Here is a 12,619-nt window from a genome sequence, read left to right as displayed (position 1 = left end):
CTGTGTGCTTTAGCTCTTTGCAGCAGAAACTGTTCGCTATGTGTATTTTGTTTTTACCATCCCGTAAAACCTTCGTGGGACGAAACCTAAAAACAAATTTTAATACGCTAATCTAACCGATCGGAAATTGTGTGCTGAGATGGAATCCTACCATAGTAGTCATGGCTCCCAACACTCCTCGGATACTTCGTGGTGGAGATCAGCGAGCATACTTCTACGTGCCCTTCGCGCGCTTCCCGACTTCAAGCAGGAGGCGAAAGAAAATACATACTCGAAACTACAATTCTGGGTGAAGGCCGCTCGATTCACGGGTTCAGGAAGCAACGACCGCAATCTTAATGACGTCAACGTCCGCTCGAGTCGGTGGGAAGGCTTAGCAAGGTGGGTAGGAAGGCTTAATAAGGCGCTCGTCACTCGCAGCCCACGACCAGCGGCCTCTTCAAATGGATATGTTCGCCCGACTTTTTATTCTTCCGTTGGACCCGTTTCGTATGATTTGTTTGAATCTTGACCTAAACTTTCCGGTTAGCAGGTGCGTCTTATCTCTTCGTCGGCCTCTCGTCATTTTCGGAGCCTGCGCTGGTGGCGGACGCTCTAGTCGCAGTGACACACTGGTCATTTATATTTTCTGCGCTTTCGTGGACGTTAAGCTGAAATAAACATGCTACGAGTTACCGTCGAATCATGTAGTACGTACACTTTATTTTTCCTGTCTCTAAAACCGCGCAAACAAACTGCGAGAAAAAGATACTGCAATGGAATGGCATGTTTAACGCCTGCTCGGCCATCCTCGCGATTGGTTTCTATTTGCTCTGCCTGTTTCCGACATGCTAAAAAAAAAAGAAGAAAAAAAGAAAACTCGCTTTGGGAATTCCGTTTTTCCGGAATCTACCTGTTTGGTGTGTTAACAAGCCTCCGAAGTCGCGTCGACGACCGCTTTGGTCTGGGTCAGTACGATAACATGAAACTAAGTCAATGGGTTCTGTTCATAGGCTGGGACGCCACTGTTGCTGCGCTGCTTGGGTTTAATTTTGACAAGAACTACAGCGACATAATTATGTCTGAGGCAACCCTAAGCTCTCGTTTAAATTAAGGAATCAAACTTGAATTGTGAGCATTGCATCCCAACCTACATCCTACCAAACGAGCGCAGAATCTTTCACGTTATCCTTGATTCTACGTGTCGATAAGAAATCACCAGATGGCGCCACTCCGTCTTCTCGGGCCTATTGCGCGAACGCCATAGCTAATTTTCTTCCGGAGGTATAAAAGTTCGAAGCTCAGGTCTAGGAGATGGCCAAAGTTTCGCTATGCTTATTTCCACAGCCGTCAATTTCACACCGAAGCATGCTTAGAATAATATATCTTCGTCAATTTAATTTACAAAATGTTTACAACATGCACCCCAGGTATTAAAAAATACACTGAAATTTTTTTAGCAAAGAAAATTCACCAAACACGTCAAATAAACCCTTTTTAAAGAAATATTCTTAAAGTATTTAGCAACAAACTACTTAACACAAGACGACGCAAAATACGTCAAACTGGTAGTATATAATTGCATTTTCGAATAAATAAGAAACCTGTTATTAGCCATTATATTGTGACAAGTAGTAATGCAGAAACGCAGATCATTTATCTAGTTGAACTGTAACAAAATTTCACTTCGATGTTTAAAAAAAAAACTCCATTTTCAATTTTCTTTAAACTCTCCTGAACCTTTCAGAGTGATATTAACTAACTTCTGAAGGCAAAAGACTCAACAGCATATGACATCCTCAAGGGAAAAATGAATGCAGACCTTCCCTTAAATTGTGCTATCTTGTCTTCATTATAGGGGCTTTACCGCACGACACCGGCTCCACATTTCGTTTACAACCGACAAAGGATGTACAGCGGTGCTGCACTACGTAGAAAGCCGTGCTGCCCCTAGGTGAGTTCTACATTTCCATTTCCCTGCGTTGCCTCTTAAAAACTTCTCCCCCGTCTCTCCCCCTCCCCTTCCCGGGGCCATTTGCTCATGAAGGACTGTCGGGGGACTGCAGGCATCTGAAAACTTTAAGCACAGCCCCGTTGCTGTGAAGCCAAAAGTACTCACATGAAGGTAGGTTCATCCCCACGAAACCAATTACGCGAAGGAAGTAGTACCTCGAGAATCGGTATATCTGTGTTCAACATTTCGTAACGGCAGACTAACAAGCTTAACATTTCTAAGAGCCCCCGATGCGTGCCGTACAACTAAATACACATAAAAGTCAATTATCACGAGGGTTTTGTTGTGGGTGTTTCCATGCCAATTGAGACAGTAATGGTCCGGATCGTATTGTGTAAATTTCTGTAAGATATCTACGTTATGAAATTAACCTCCTTAAGACAAGCACTTAGCTATGCATACAGGTTGTTTCACGACACGCGATCCAAATCCTTCCTGTGAAAAAGTACTGATCGCAAAACAAAGTGTTGATATAAAGGCTCATGCCAAAGGGAAAATTTCAGAGAGAAAGATGTCTTCGATATAATTAGGTTAATCATTGCTGTTATAAAGTAACATGATAACGAAGAAGGAACAATAAAAGTATACATTTAATTCCTGGTGGGCCGCTCGGTAAAAAGAACACCAAATTTGAACATGTTTTGAAAATGGGATGCGGAGGAGGGAGGGGGGGGGGGGGGGGGAATCGTAGGGATTAACACAATGAAACACAAATATAAAGGTAAAACTAGGAAACCTAACTTTTTAAACTCTAAGTAGAGAAGCATTGCTGTACAGCCCTTGCCGGTTCTAGAAAAGGCGTGTTTGGAGCCGACGTCGTGTGACAAATCCCCGGTAACGAAGTCACGCTCGCTTATTTTGAGTGAAGGTATCGTTTCGTATTTCCTCTAAAGCTGCTCATATGTTACTCAATGTTTCGCCATCAAAAGTTTGTTCACGTCATTGTAAACGGTTAAGAAGATTTTAAAGAAATGATTGGTGTTTTCTTTAAATATTTACGTGCAATTTGTGCACATTCGACAAATTAGCTGCGTTAATAACAGAAGTACTATAACGGCTAATATATTGTCTTTCTGCGTTAATAACAGAAGTACTATAACGGCTAATCACATGTCTTTATTTATTCGTAAAATAAATTTTGTGTATTTTTATGTGAAGGTGTTAGCTGTAAATAATTCGTGAATTTGTCTCCAGCATGTTTTCATTCCACGTGTTTCAGTTTTTTTTCTTAGAGCTTAGCTTTTGACGCTTGTTCCCGTGTTTTGTGGCGTCGGCATCGCCGTCGCCGTCGGCGTAACCGGAAGGGGAGGGGAGAAGGAGGAGGAGGAGAACAGGAGGGGGAGGAAAGGTTCCTTCATACCCTCTAGTCCTCCTCCTTCGTACCCTCTCCTCCACCTCCTTACATAAATAATAATATTATAAATTATTAATTTATATATATGGCTGGTTTAGCTCAAATCGGGCAGGCTAAAAGAGCCTAACTTTTAATTTTGACGAAAAAATATATATTTTGGGGGAATTTCTCAAATGAAGGAGGGCGCCAAGCGCATGTTCCCAAGATTTTTTGTTCTCGAGTTGCGAAGCGTAGAAGCCGCAGTGGCAGAAACTAGTGTTTTTGCCCGCCGACGCAGGTCGCTTTTTTGACACCCTCTGCAGGTGCTAGTGTTTTTCCTACTCCCTTTTAACTTTCCCCCCCTCATTTTATAGGTACTATAAAGATACCTTAACGTATTCAAATAGTTTTAGAAATTTTATTGTTTTATAAAAGCAAAATATCAAACTTGTCACTCAGCTCAATTTTTGGTCGAATTTGACAGGTCATTACTTTGTACTTAAAGAGCAACTCCGGCAAACTCAAAATGAAATAAATTACTAGTATCGTTGTAGTAACACAAAATACGACTCCAGCCAAAATATTACGTCCGTGGGACGCCGCATTATCAACTAATGCCGATAATAAAAATGCGACCCGCCGCGAGCCGCTGCTCCTTAGCGGGAGGCCAGCGGGTTGCCGATCGCTAAAGCAACATTGGGCCGTGATGTCAGTATCGTTCTCTTTTTTTTTACTCCAGTTCGGGTGTTGCGCGGAGTGCGCGTCTTTGAGCGGCTACTACCACTACTTTTTGCTTGTGATTAGTGTGTTTCGACGTTGCTTTTATCTGTAGCTCGTGCAGCTTCAGTATAGCCTTTTGCTTATTTGCTTGTGAAGACTCCAATGCTTCTCAGCGAGCAACTCAGTGCGCCCAAGACTGCCGAGCTGTTCCTCGAAAGATGCCGAGTGCAACCTGTAGCGCTGTGGGCTGCTCAAGCAACCCGCCGCGCAACGCGGATGTGTTTTTTCACAAGTTTCCAAAGCACCAGAAATTGGAGAATGTGTCCACGGGGCGCGGTGCCGTCGGTGCCGAGAAGCGCTCCAATCGCAAACCGAAACTTAAAGACCGGTAGAAGTTGTACGGTTTTCCGCAAAGTCGTAAAATGCCGCGCGTGCCTTCTATCGTTCTGTACTTCATTGCTTTAGTGTTTTTCGATGTTGCTCAGCGAGTTTATAATTAAAAACAAGCCCTTATGCAGAATATTAAAAAAGTTAATAACGCAAAAATAATTAACAACCTAATTATCCCGAAGATCAATCATTTTCTTAAATGGGTCCCTGGCCCAAAAACAAAACGGCACAATCTTTTTTTGTTTGTTTCTTTGCTTCAGGTAGTTTTTGCAATATCGAATTTGTACTTTTCGGGAAACACACTGTATATATATATATATATATAGTAATATTCCTAGTTATCGCGCATCCCCGAATCATCGCCCACCTCATTTTTTTGTCTCATATCGATTCCCCCCGAAAAACACCGCGTCATCGCCCACCCCTTCAAATACCCCAACGCTGACTCCGCGATCCGCGAAAACTCATCCTACCCGAGTGGCGCGGCCGCGGACTTTACAGTTGGAGGATGTCCGTGACAAAGTAAAACGAAGGAGGGAAATGCACTTCTGTTAGTTTACGTATTTCCTCCGTAAGCGACCCCGAAGTGGTTGCGTATCCGTGCGAAAAAGAAAAAAAAACACAAAAAAACGATGGAGATAACATAATAAAAGTTTGTTTCGGCTTACAAAAAAATTTACCCGACGAAAAAAAAAAATTGGGAAGATAACACAAGCAGTAACCCAGTCAGGCATTGCGAGGTAAGCGAGCGCCCCAAATGCTGCATTTTAACCGCGGAGTGTCAGCTCAAAGTCAGTCTCCGCCGAAGCAAGGTCGCCGCGAACCCGCGCCTTCTCCCCGCACGTTGCGACCGCGGTTGTGCAATTGTTTTAGACAAAGCCAACGGGTAAATAAGGCTTTGCTTTTAACTCCCTACACAGACGTTTGTAGTGCGTCCCAATTCCCCCTTGATAGCACGCCGTGCACGGACGCACGCATGTAGGCACCAAACAAGAAAATTGTGCAAGAGCTTGGGATTGACAAGGCGTCCGACTTGGCCCGAAGTCAGAGTATTTGCCAACGCGAACGCCAGCTTATCCGCTTTCCCCGCATCGCTCTTCATCGCTTCTTTGGTCCGCTCGCTCGCTCGTTGCGCCTGGTTATTTTTTTTTTTTCCTGTTGAATTTTTTCTTCTTTAATAACTCGGAGAACAGGGTGGTGACATGCTTTCACGGAACAAACGTTCGCGCTGTATGAAGATCGGCGGTGTTCGTAGCGCATACGCAAGCAACGGACTTCGCGATAGTAATACATTCTGTCATGAGCATTTTTTCTATAAAGCACTAAAACTAAATCGAGTTTTTGAGTTTATTGTATCTCTTGTGCAGCAGCGCTAGATACACAACGAAAGATGGACAGTCTTTTCCGCTTTTTTCAACTTTTTGTTCGCACCCACTGCGACATATGGCCCACTCCAATTTTTTATGAATTTCACGCGGCAGGGGGGGGGGGGGGGGCGATGACTCAGGATAATACGGCACACACACACACACACACACACACACATATATATATATATATCTACAGAGAGAGAGAGAGATTTCATAAAAATATTTCCTCGTAAGTTTTAATAATTCGCGTACATCTTGTAACGCTTTCATACAATAAGGTAACAAAAAATCTTAGTGCGTCCACGCTTCGCTGTGAAATGGACGGCTGTGCTAAATACCATTGCGAAACCTTGGCAATCTCAACGCATCTAGCTTTGAAGTAATATATCTCCACAAGAAAATTAGCTACTGCATTCTCATATAGCTGAGCTCTCCGCTCCAAGAATTCTGCTTTAGCATATATATTTTACATCAACATAAAAATATGACCCGGACCATCACTGTACGATCTGAGGTGGAAACACACATTCGCGACTTATTTCGGCAACTTATAGACCAACTCATGTTTACAAACAAACTGGAGCGCCCCCAGCGGACGCCACCGGCGCCTCGCAAGCGCGATGGAGTGTGGGCAAAAAGCTCGCCGTCGCCCATAAACAAACCATTGAAATGCGACGTGTCGGCGTTGGTGTGAGTCCCCCTGCTCTTTTTCGCGTTCGAATTGTTGATTCTACGTCTTTCTGGAGCTGTCCGACTGCTTGAGCGGCCTCAGCGAAATTGCCGAGGCTCGTTACACCGCTAAACTTCGCGAGAATAATGTGACATGCGGCGATTCATTCCGCGTGGACACCAGAGAATGTACGCTAAAGCCTAATTCGCATGAGGAGATTTCGCTAGCAATTTTCAGTCGCGACGTCGCTCGGGCTGCAAACGCGTGAACCGTAACTGAAATGGTCGACGCCGATGCTGAAAATCGCAAGCAAAATCGGACCAAGTGAATAAGGCATAACAAGTCGGTGATGGCCATGGTAGTAATACTCAACATCTCCTTGTACCTACTGTTTACATCGGGCCTCCTTACCAACTTTCAAACTTAAGTCTTTTGAGGCTTGCACTTACTTCTTATCGCAAGTACCGGACCAACATTTGGTCTACGGGCTTGTGTCGCCTAAAAGAGCAGACGACTGCAGAAGCGATTGAAGGAGCATACGGCAGTTCGAACGATCAGGCGGCCGTTGGAACTTGAAGACGCACTGAACGTAGTCCGGCAGGAGGTCAGTACAACTTGACGGTTTTCCGGCGTTCATGTTGGAACAAAACAAATAAATCTGATGACAACAAGTATCCGTGAATTCAATCCAAAGAACTTCCCGCCCAAGCAATCGTGGTCCGACGGCGTCTGGTTTTCCATTTTCAGGACACATATCCACGTTCTCGGACGAACCAAGCACATGAAAACTGACCTTCAAACCTTTCTCGACTCTTTTGGAACAGCCCCAGTTGCGGCGTTTTGACGAGAAGGAAGGTTTTTGTCAAGTTCCTTTCAAAATAACTCAGGAATACACGTCTCACATGGGAACATCCGCCAACAGCCCCAGACCGGAAGTGCGCCCGACGCGCCACCACCGCGCCATGACGGAGCAGAGATGAGTTCGTGTATAAAATAAATTAAAAATTTAAGTAACATCGAATAATACAGCAATGGTTTGTTATTTTATAATATAACAAACACCTAAAACTAAATATTTCTTAAAGAGACACAAACTGCCACTAGGAGCGCAAATGTTTCGGAGAGGCTTTCTCGTTTGGCCACCCGGCTCTCATTGAACCACCCCAAATTCAGGAACAAGGGTGGTTTTAAAAAATTAATTTATCGTACAGGGACATTTTTTCTGTCAGTAATTAATAATGTTATGCAAGCACCGGTCATTTTTTTTTTTATTAATTTCTATAAGCAGAAATATGATTATTTCTATAAGAAATAAACATATTTCCTTTGTGCGAAAAAAAGACGTGCTTTTTTTTCAAGCAAGAAAAGAACTGGACAACTGATCGCAGGGATTGGAGGTGCCTAATCTTGATGGCGCTACTGGTGGAGCTGACGTTTCTGAAGTTTGACATCAGTATCAGTATTGAGGATTTATTTTGAGGTACTAAGAGATACAAAGAATAATGTTATTTAAGAGAATGTTAAAGAAAAGACATTTTCATCAGGTGAGTATATACAGAGCTGAACAATGAAAACCGTTGCTTTAACCAGAAACACTGAGTGCGATGACGCGTCAACGCCTTCTATAAATATGGCTTGTTCAAAGTGGGCTTGAAATTCCGAGGACAGTTTCTGGTTGCCAGACTCCCAGCCATACGATGGCTGGATTGGCGGGTCTTGGCCCCCTCATCAATTACCGCTATCGCGCCGCGTGTCATCGCGAACCAACACCTCGCACAGCGTTTCGTCAAAATGTCCTGACCAGTAGTGGCGCACTTGAAGACTGTGGTTATGCCATCAGATTATATTCGAAAGCTCTCACTAATTAGTGGAAAATATCGCAATGTTCAGATCTTTATATAAAAGAAAACGATACTCGTTGAAAGTTCAAGGAACGCGGGGCGATGTCTACGATGTTGACACTGGTTGCTGTATGTTTTGTTCCGTGTGCGTTCTTAACGACCGCTGCCGGAATCTTAATTGGCTTCGAAGCCATATTAAGATGTTCGAGAATTTCCACGCCCTCTATTCTCTAAGCGTTCATGACTATGAGTACGTCCAGACGGCACAGTGACAATCCTTCAATAAGTTTGTTTGTCCGCCCTTTCCGCGACTTATCGCACTGTTCCGAGATAGACTGTCCGGCTCTTGATAACGCAAAACAAAAACAACTTTAGACAAAATCTTCGTATAACAGATTTTGCGGTTCTAAACAGTTTCTTATATACGCCGCAGCGAGGTTTTATAGTCTTTCAAATCGATTATCTTGGAAAGGGGCAAGGAGAGAGCTCTCAGCTCTGAGGCAGATACCGAGTGTTTCTGTGAAGGCTTTCGAAAATCCCGACATATAAAGTAAATTTTAAAAAAGATAACCTTTCTTTCTTTCTTTCTTCTTTTTTTTTTTTTTTTTTTTTTTGGGGGGGGGGGGGGGCACTATTTTGCGAGCCACGGCGGACCTCAAGGAGCAAAAGTAAGAACGGAATAATAAAGAAACTAATTACAAGAAATTTACGAATTCCTTTTTTTTAATAAGTAACAATGAACGAGGTAATGATTGACTATCAATCAGTTCAGTCGCTCATGAAGATCATCGCTTTCAAGGTCCGCCCATTCACAGTGGCAAAGTTTGATGAAGTCGAAGATTCAGAATTTTATTATCTATAGCGGCTTCAGTGTAAATCTTTGCACGACCTAATATTCAATAGCGCCCCTCTTTGCAGACCGCGCCGACTTCCGACATTCACTTGACATTTGATTGAGTTGCGCCGAATAACTGCGAGAAGACGCCCTGGGCTTCTACAACAAAGTGTTTTCGATGACATTTTGGGTTACGCTGCACACGATGCGCATTTAAAGGCTGTGACCTTAACATCCCCATCTGGTTTCCCTGACGGAAGTTAAAATGTAATGCACATGAGCACGCCATAGGTCAGGATAAGGTTCTTTGGCGATGAACTATCAATAGTAAAGGCAGCCGTGTGCATCTACATGAGCTGCACAAACATTGTTTCTTAACAAACGAAAAAAAAAATCCGAGTTTGTTTAAGCCATGGCTCATACGCCAGACGCAGAGAGAACCACTACTTGTTGCATTTGTTAGCATTTACTTTAAGAATAAACTTCTACAAAATGTCAAAATTGTTTTGATTTTTTCATTTTTAGTGCTATTGTAGTTTTTAGTTTAGGGCCAGCTTTCTGACCACAATATATTACGGCTTCTTATTGGGTTTAATGTCACAGAAAAAGAGATAAACCTCTGCCACGCCAACAAAAGTGTAAAAAAATTATAAGAACAACGGGGCTAAAAAATGAACCTTGTAGCATACAAAAGGAGCCTATACAATTTCAAATAAATATCATTAGTACAGAAGAGGGAAGAGACCCTTCTTACAAAATAAGGTGAGGATTGATTTCTGGTAAACCGGTTTCTGCGCGTTCCAATTATTTAACAGCAAAAGCACTGCTATGAAGAACCTATGCGCAGCGCTTGCTTTGACCATCGTCACCACCACGCTGCTGGCTGATGTAATTGCCTTTGAGGTAGGTGTAAGTTTCCTTCACCCAGAATGCTAACTTGCTGTTGAAGAAATTCGGCGACGTTCGGAAGTCACAGCAGGGCATGTAAGGGATGAGTGGGAGTTTTGAACGAATATGTTTTTCGCCTTCAAACATTTTTTTCTTCACCTGACCATAGAGTTTTTTCACACATTTTCGCGATAATAAATAATTTTAGTAATAAATATGTATGTACGTTCAACGGAGTCATTGGTTTTGCGGGTGATGTTATTGCAACATTTGAAGGTCGCGGCAACATTGGACTAATGAAGATTATTGATACACTAGGGCGGGAAGGGACTAGCACTGCATTCTAAGGAAAAAGATGGTCTTAAAGGACTAACGGTAGCATTTGATCCTCTGAACTCCCGTTTGCTCCCCGAAGAGACCATCTGGTTTCAGCTAGGTACTGTGCGCAAATGCTGAGGACTAACTGCACTCTACCGGGACTAACCGAAAGGCGCGCGGGAGAAAACGCAGCCGCGGGTGCAAAAGCGCAGGAGCAAAAGCAGCGAGAGGCACAACCGCTCGATGTGGCATGTAATATACTGGATTTCCGGCTTCCTGTGCATTTACGACCTTTTCTGCGAAGCTATATAAAGTATTCCCGAATTGTGGTGTCGTAGTCCATCATAAACGCTCTGTTTTTCATGAGGCGTGCGGTTAGCGACCTGAGTCTTCTTTCTGCATTCTCCTTGTTGTCGTTCAGCTCTTCAATTCGGTCATTCCATGGCAGGGAAACTTTATACCGTTCATCTTTTTATTTTACTTTGCGCTGAAATTCTTCGAACAGTAGATTTGCCTTGCTCGGTGACTCTTTTGCAGTTATCCCAATGTGTTCCAGTTCCCAGAATGACCGCAGCTGTCCAGATAAATCAGTTCTGTCAGTTGTACTCACTTTCAATACTCCTGTAATCGAAGAGTATATAGCAGTAGACGGAAATTGAGGATATGGGTCCTTGTAGAGTCCAACCAAAGATTGTGTCGACGGCCATCAGCCCTTTTTCCAAGCGCTTTACTCTTCCACTTGGTACTTCCCAGTAATAGTCAGCTCCGATTATAAGGCTGATGCCTTTCTCACATTCGTTTTTGCTTAAAGCGGTATCCACAATGAGCATGTCTTCAGGTATGCTCAGCACTACCTCCGGTGGCGCGGCGATGATGTCGGAACAAATCTGTGGGACCTCTAATGCTTCAATGCGTACGTCCTTTCTGCTGTATTGATTGCGCAGCCATAGTTCCACTCTTCGACATTTTCTTGCAGCTGTTGCTTCGCCTTCTCCAAAGGTAAAGATGGTCAAGTCTTCCTCTCCAAGAACCTTCAGGTGAAGTTTCTCTGCGATGTCCTTTCTGACAAAAGTACGTCGACTCCACCATCAATCAGGAGACGAACGAACGCACGGTTTCTTTCCCCTTCTGCCCACGCTTTTGCTGTTTGTAGAAGCACTTGGCAAGGGCCTCTGTTTTCCTTATCAGTGGCCTTTAGAGAGAACTGGAGCACATTTTCAGTAGGGACTGCTTTGTTAGTTTCTATTAAGGGCTTGTTCGAGTTTGCTTTTCCAATGAATTGTAGTTCGGGTCGCACATCGTTGTTGCATGCTTCTGGAACAATTAGCACACTTTAGCCACCTTGCGCTTTTGCAATTCTTCGCACAATGGTTAGGTTTAGTGCATCGAAAGCAACGATTGTTCCTTTTCAGGACTTCCTTTTTTTCTGTCCAGGGGCATACGCACCGAACAGTTGGCAGTTATATGGTCAGCTGATCGCAGAACAGGCACTGTTTTCCGTCAGTGTTTGTTCCTGTCGCGAATATAGCTGTCGAAGGTGGATATCGTCTAGGTCGTTCGTTTCTCCCAGTTGAAGAACTGGCCAGACTGGCAGTTGATTGGGCTCTTTGGTTTCCATGCTGAGTCCGCTCTAGGCTTTCGGTTTCACTTTTCAAGAAGTTCAAAGACTGTTTTAGTTCGTTGCCTTCGTTTGTCGCTTCCGGTGTTATTTTTCGATGATATTCTAGTTCGAGGTATGATGGCACAGCCTTTCGCAGAACTGTTAGTAGGAGTATCTCGTAAGTGTTTGAAGAGACAGCAACCGCCTCAAGGCTTCGGACTCCTGTCTCAACTTCGTCATACAACAACCTGAGCTTCTCCACGTTGTGCGAGTTGCTGACTGTTCTCACAGCCAGTAACCGTGACATGTGTTCTTCTTTGATCAGCTCTTTTTTCCTGAATCTTGTTTCCAGGATGTCCAGTGCAACGGTGTAGTTTTCAGCTGTCAGTTCCAACCCCTCAATTGCTGTAGCAGCTTTAGCTGTAAGGTAATTCTTCAGATATTTAAACTTGTCAATTTCAGACAGAGAGACGTTTTGGTTGATTATAGCGTCAAACTGGTCCCAGAAACTTTGCCATGACCGTATGTCAGCCGTAAATTTTGCAATTTCCAGCTTTGGAAGTTTGACCGTTGCGTGTTCTTGACTGATGTGCCGTGGTGGTCTTGGACTTGCGCTTGGTATTAAGGTGTCCAATGTCATGTTAGTCATTTGTTCTTGCTC

The 12,619-nt window shown here is 43.6% G+C and overlaps 1 long non-coding RNA gene across 1 annotated transcript; it reads left to right on the top strand.

The window, feature by feature from the left end:
• The first annotated feature begins 984 nt into the window (after window positions 1-984).
• Window positions 985-4,364, top strand: LOC115322271. Its single transcript, XR_005718095.1, has 3 exons — window positions 985-1,933; window positions 2,027-2,104; window positions 4,203-4,364. It is a non-coding gene; the product is annotated as an uncharacterized LOC115322271 (long non-coding RNA).
• Window positions 4,365-12,619: the final 8,255 nt, after the last annotated feature.

This window comes from Ixodes scapularis, unplaced genomic scaffold (genome assembly GCF_016920785.2).
Source record: "Ixodes scapularis isolate PalLabHiFi unplaced genomic scaffold, ASM1692078v2 PGA_scaffold2__306_contigs__length_199485367, whole genome shotgun sequence".
Taxonomy (NCBI): Eukaryota; Metazoa; Arthropoda; class Arachnida; order Ixodida; family Ixodidae; genus Ixodes; species Ixodes scapularis.
The sequence above is the reverse complement of the archived record's forward strand: the minus strand, read 5'-3'. Positions and strand labels throughout refer to the sequence as shown.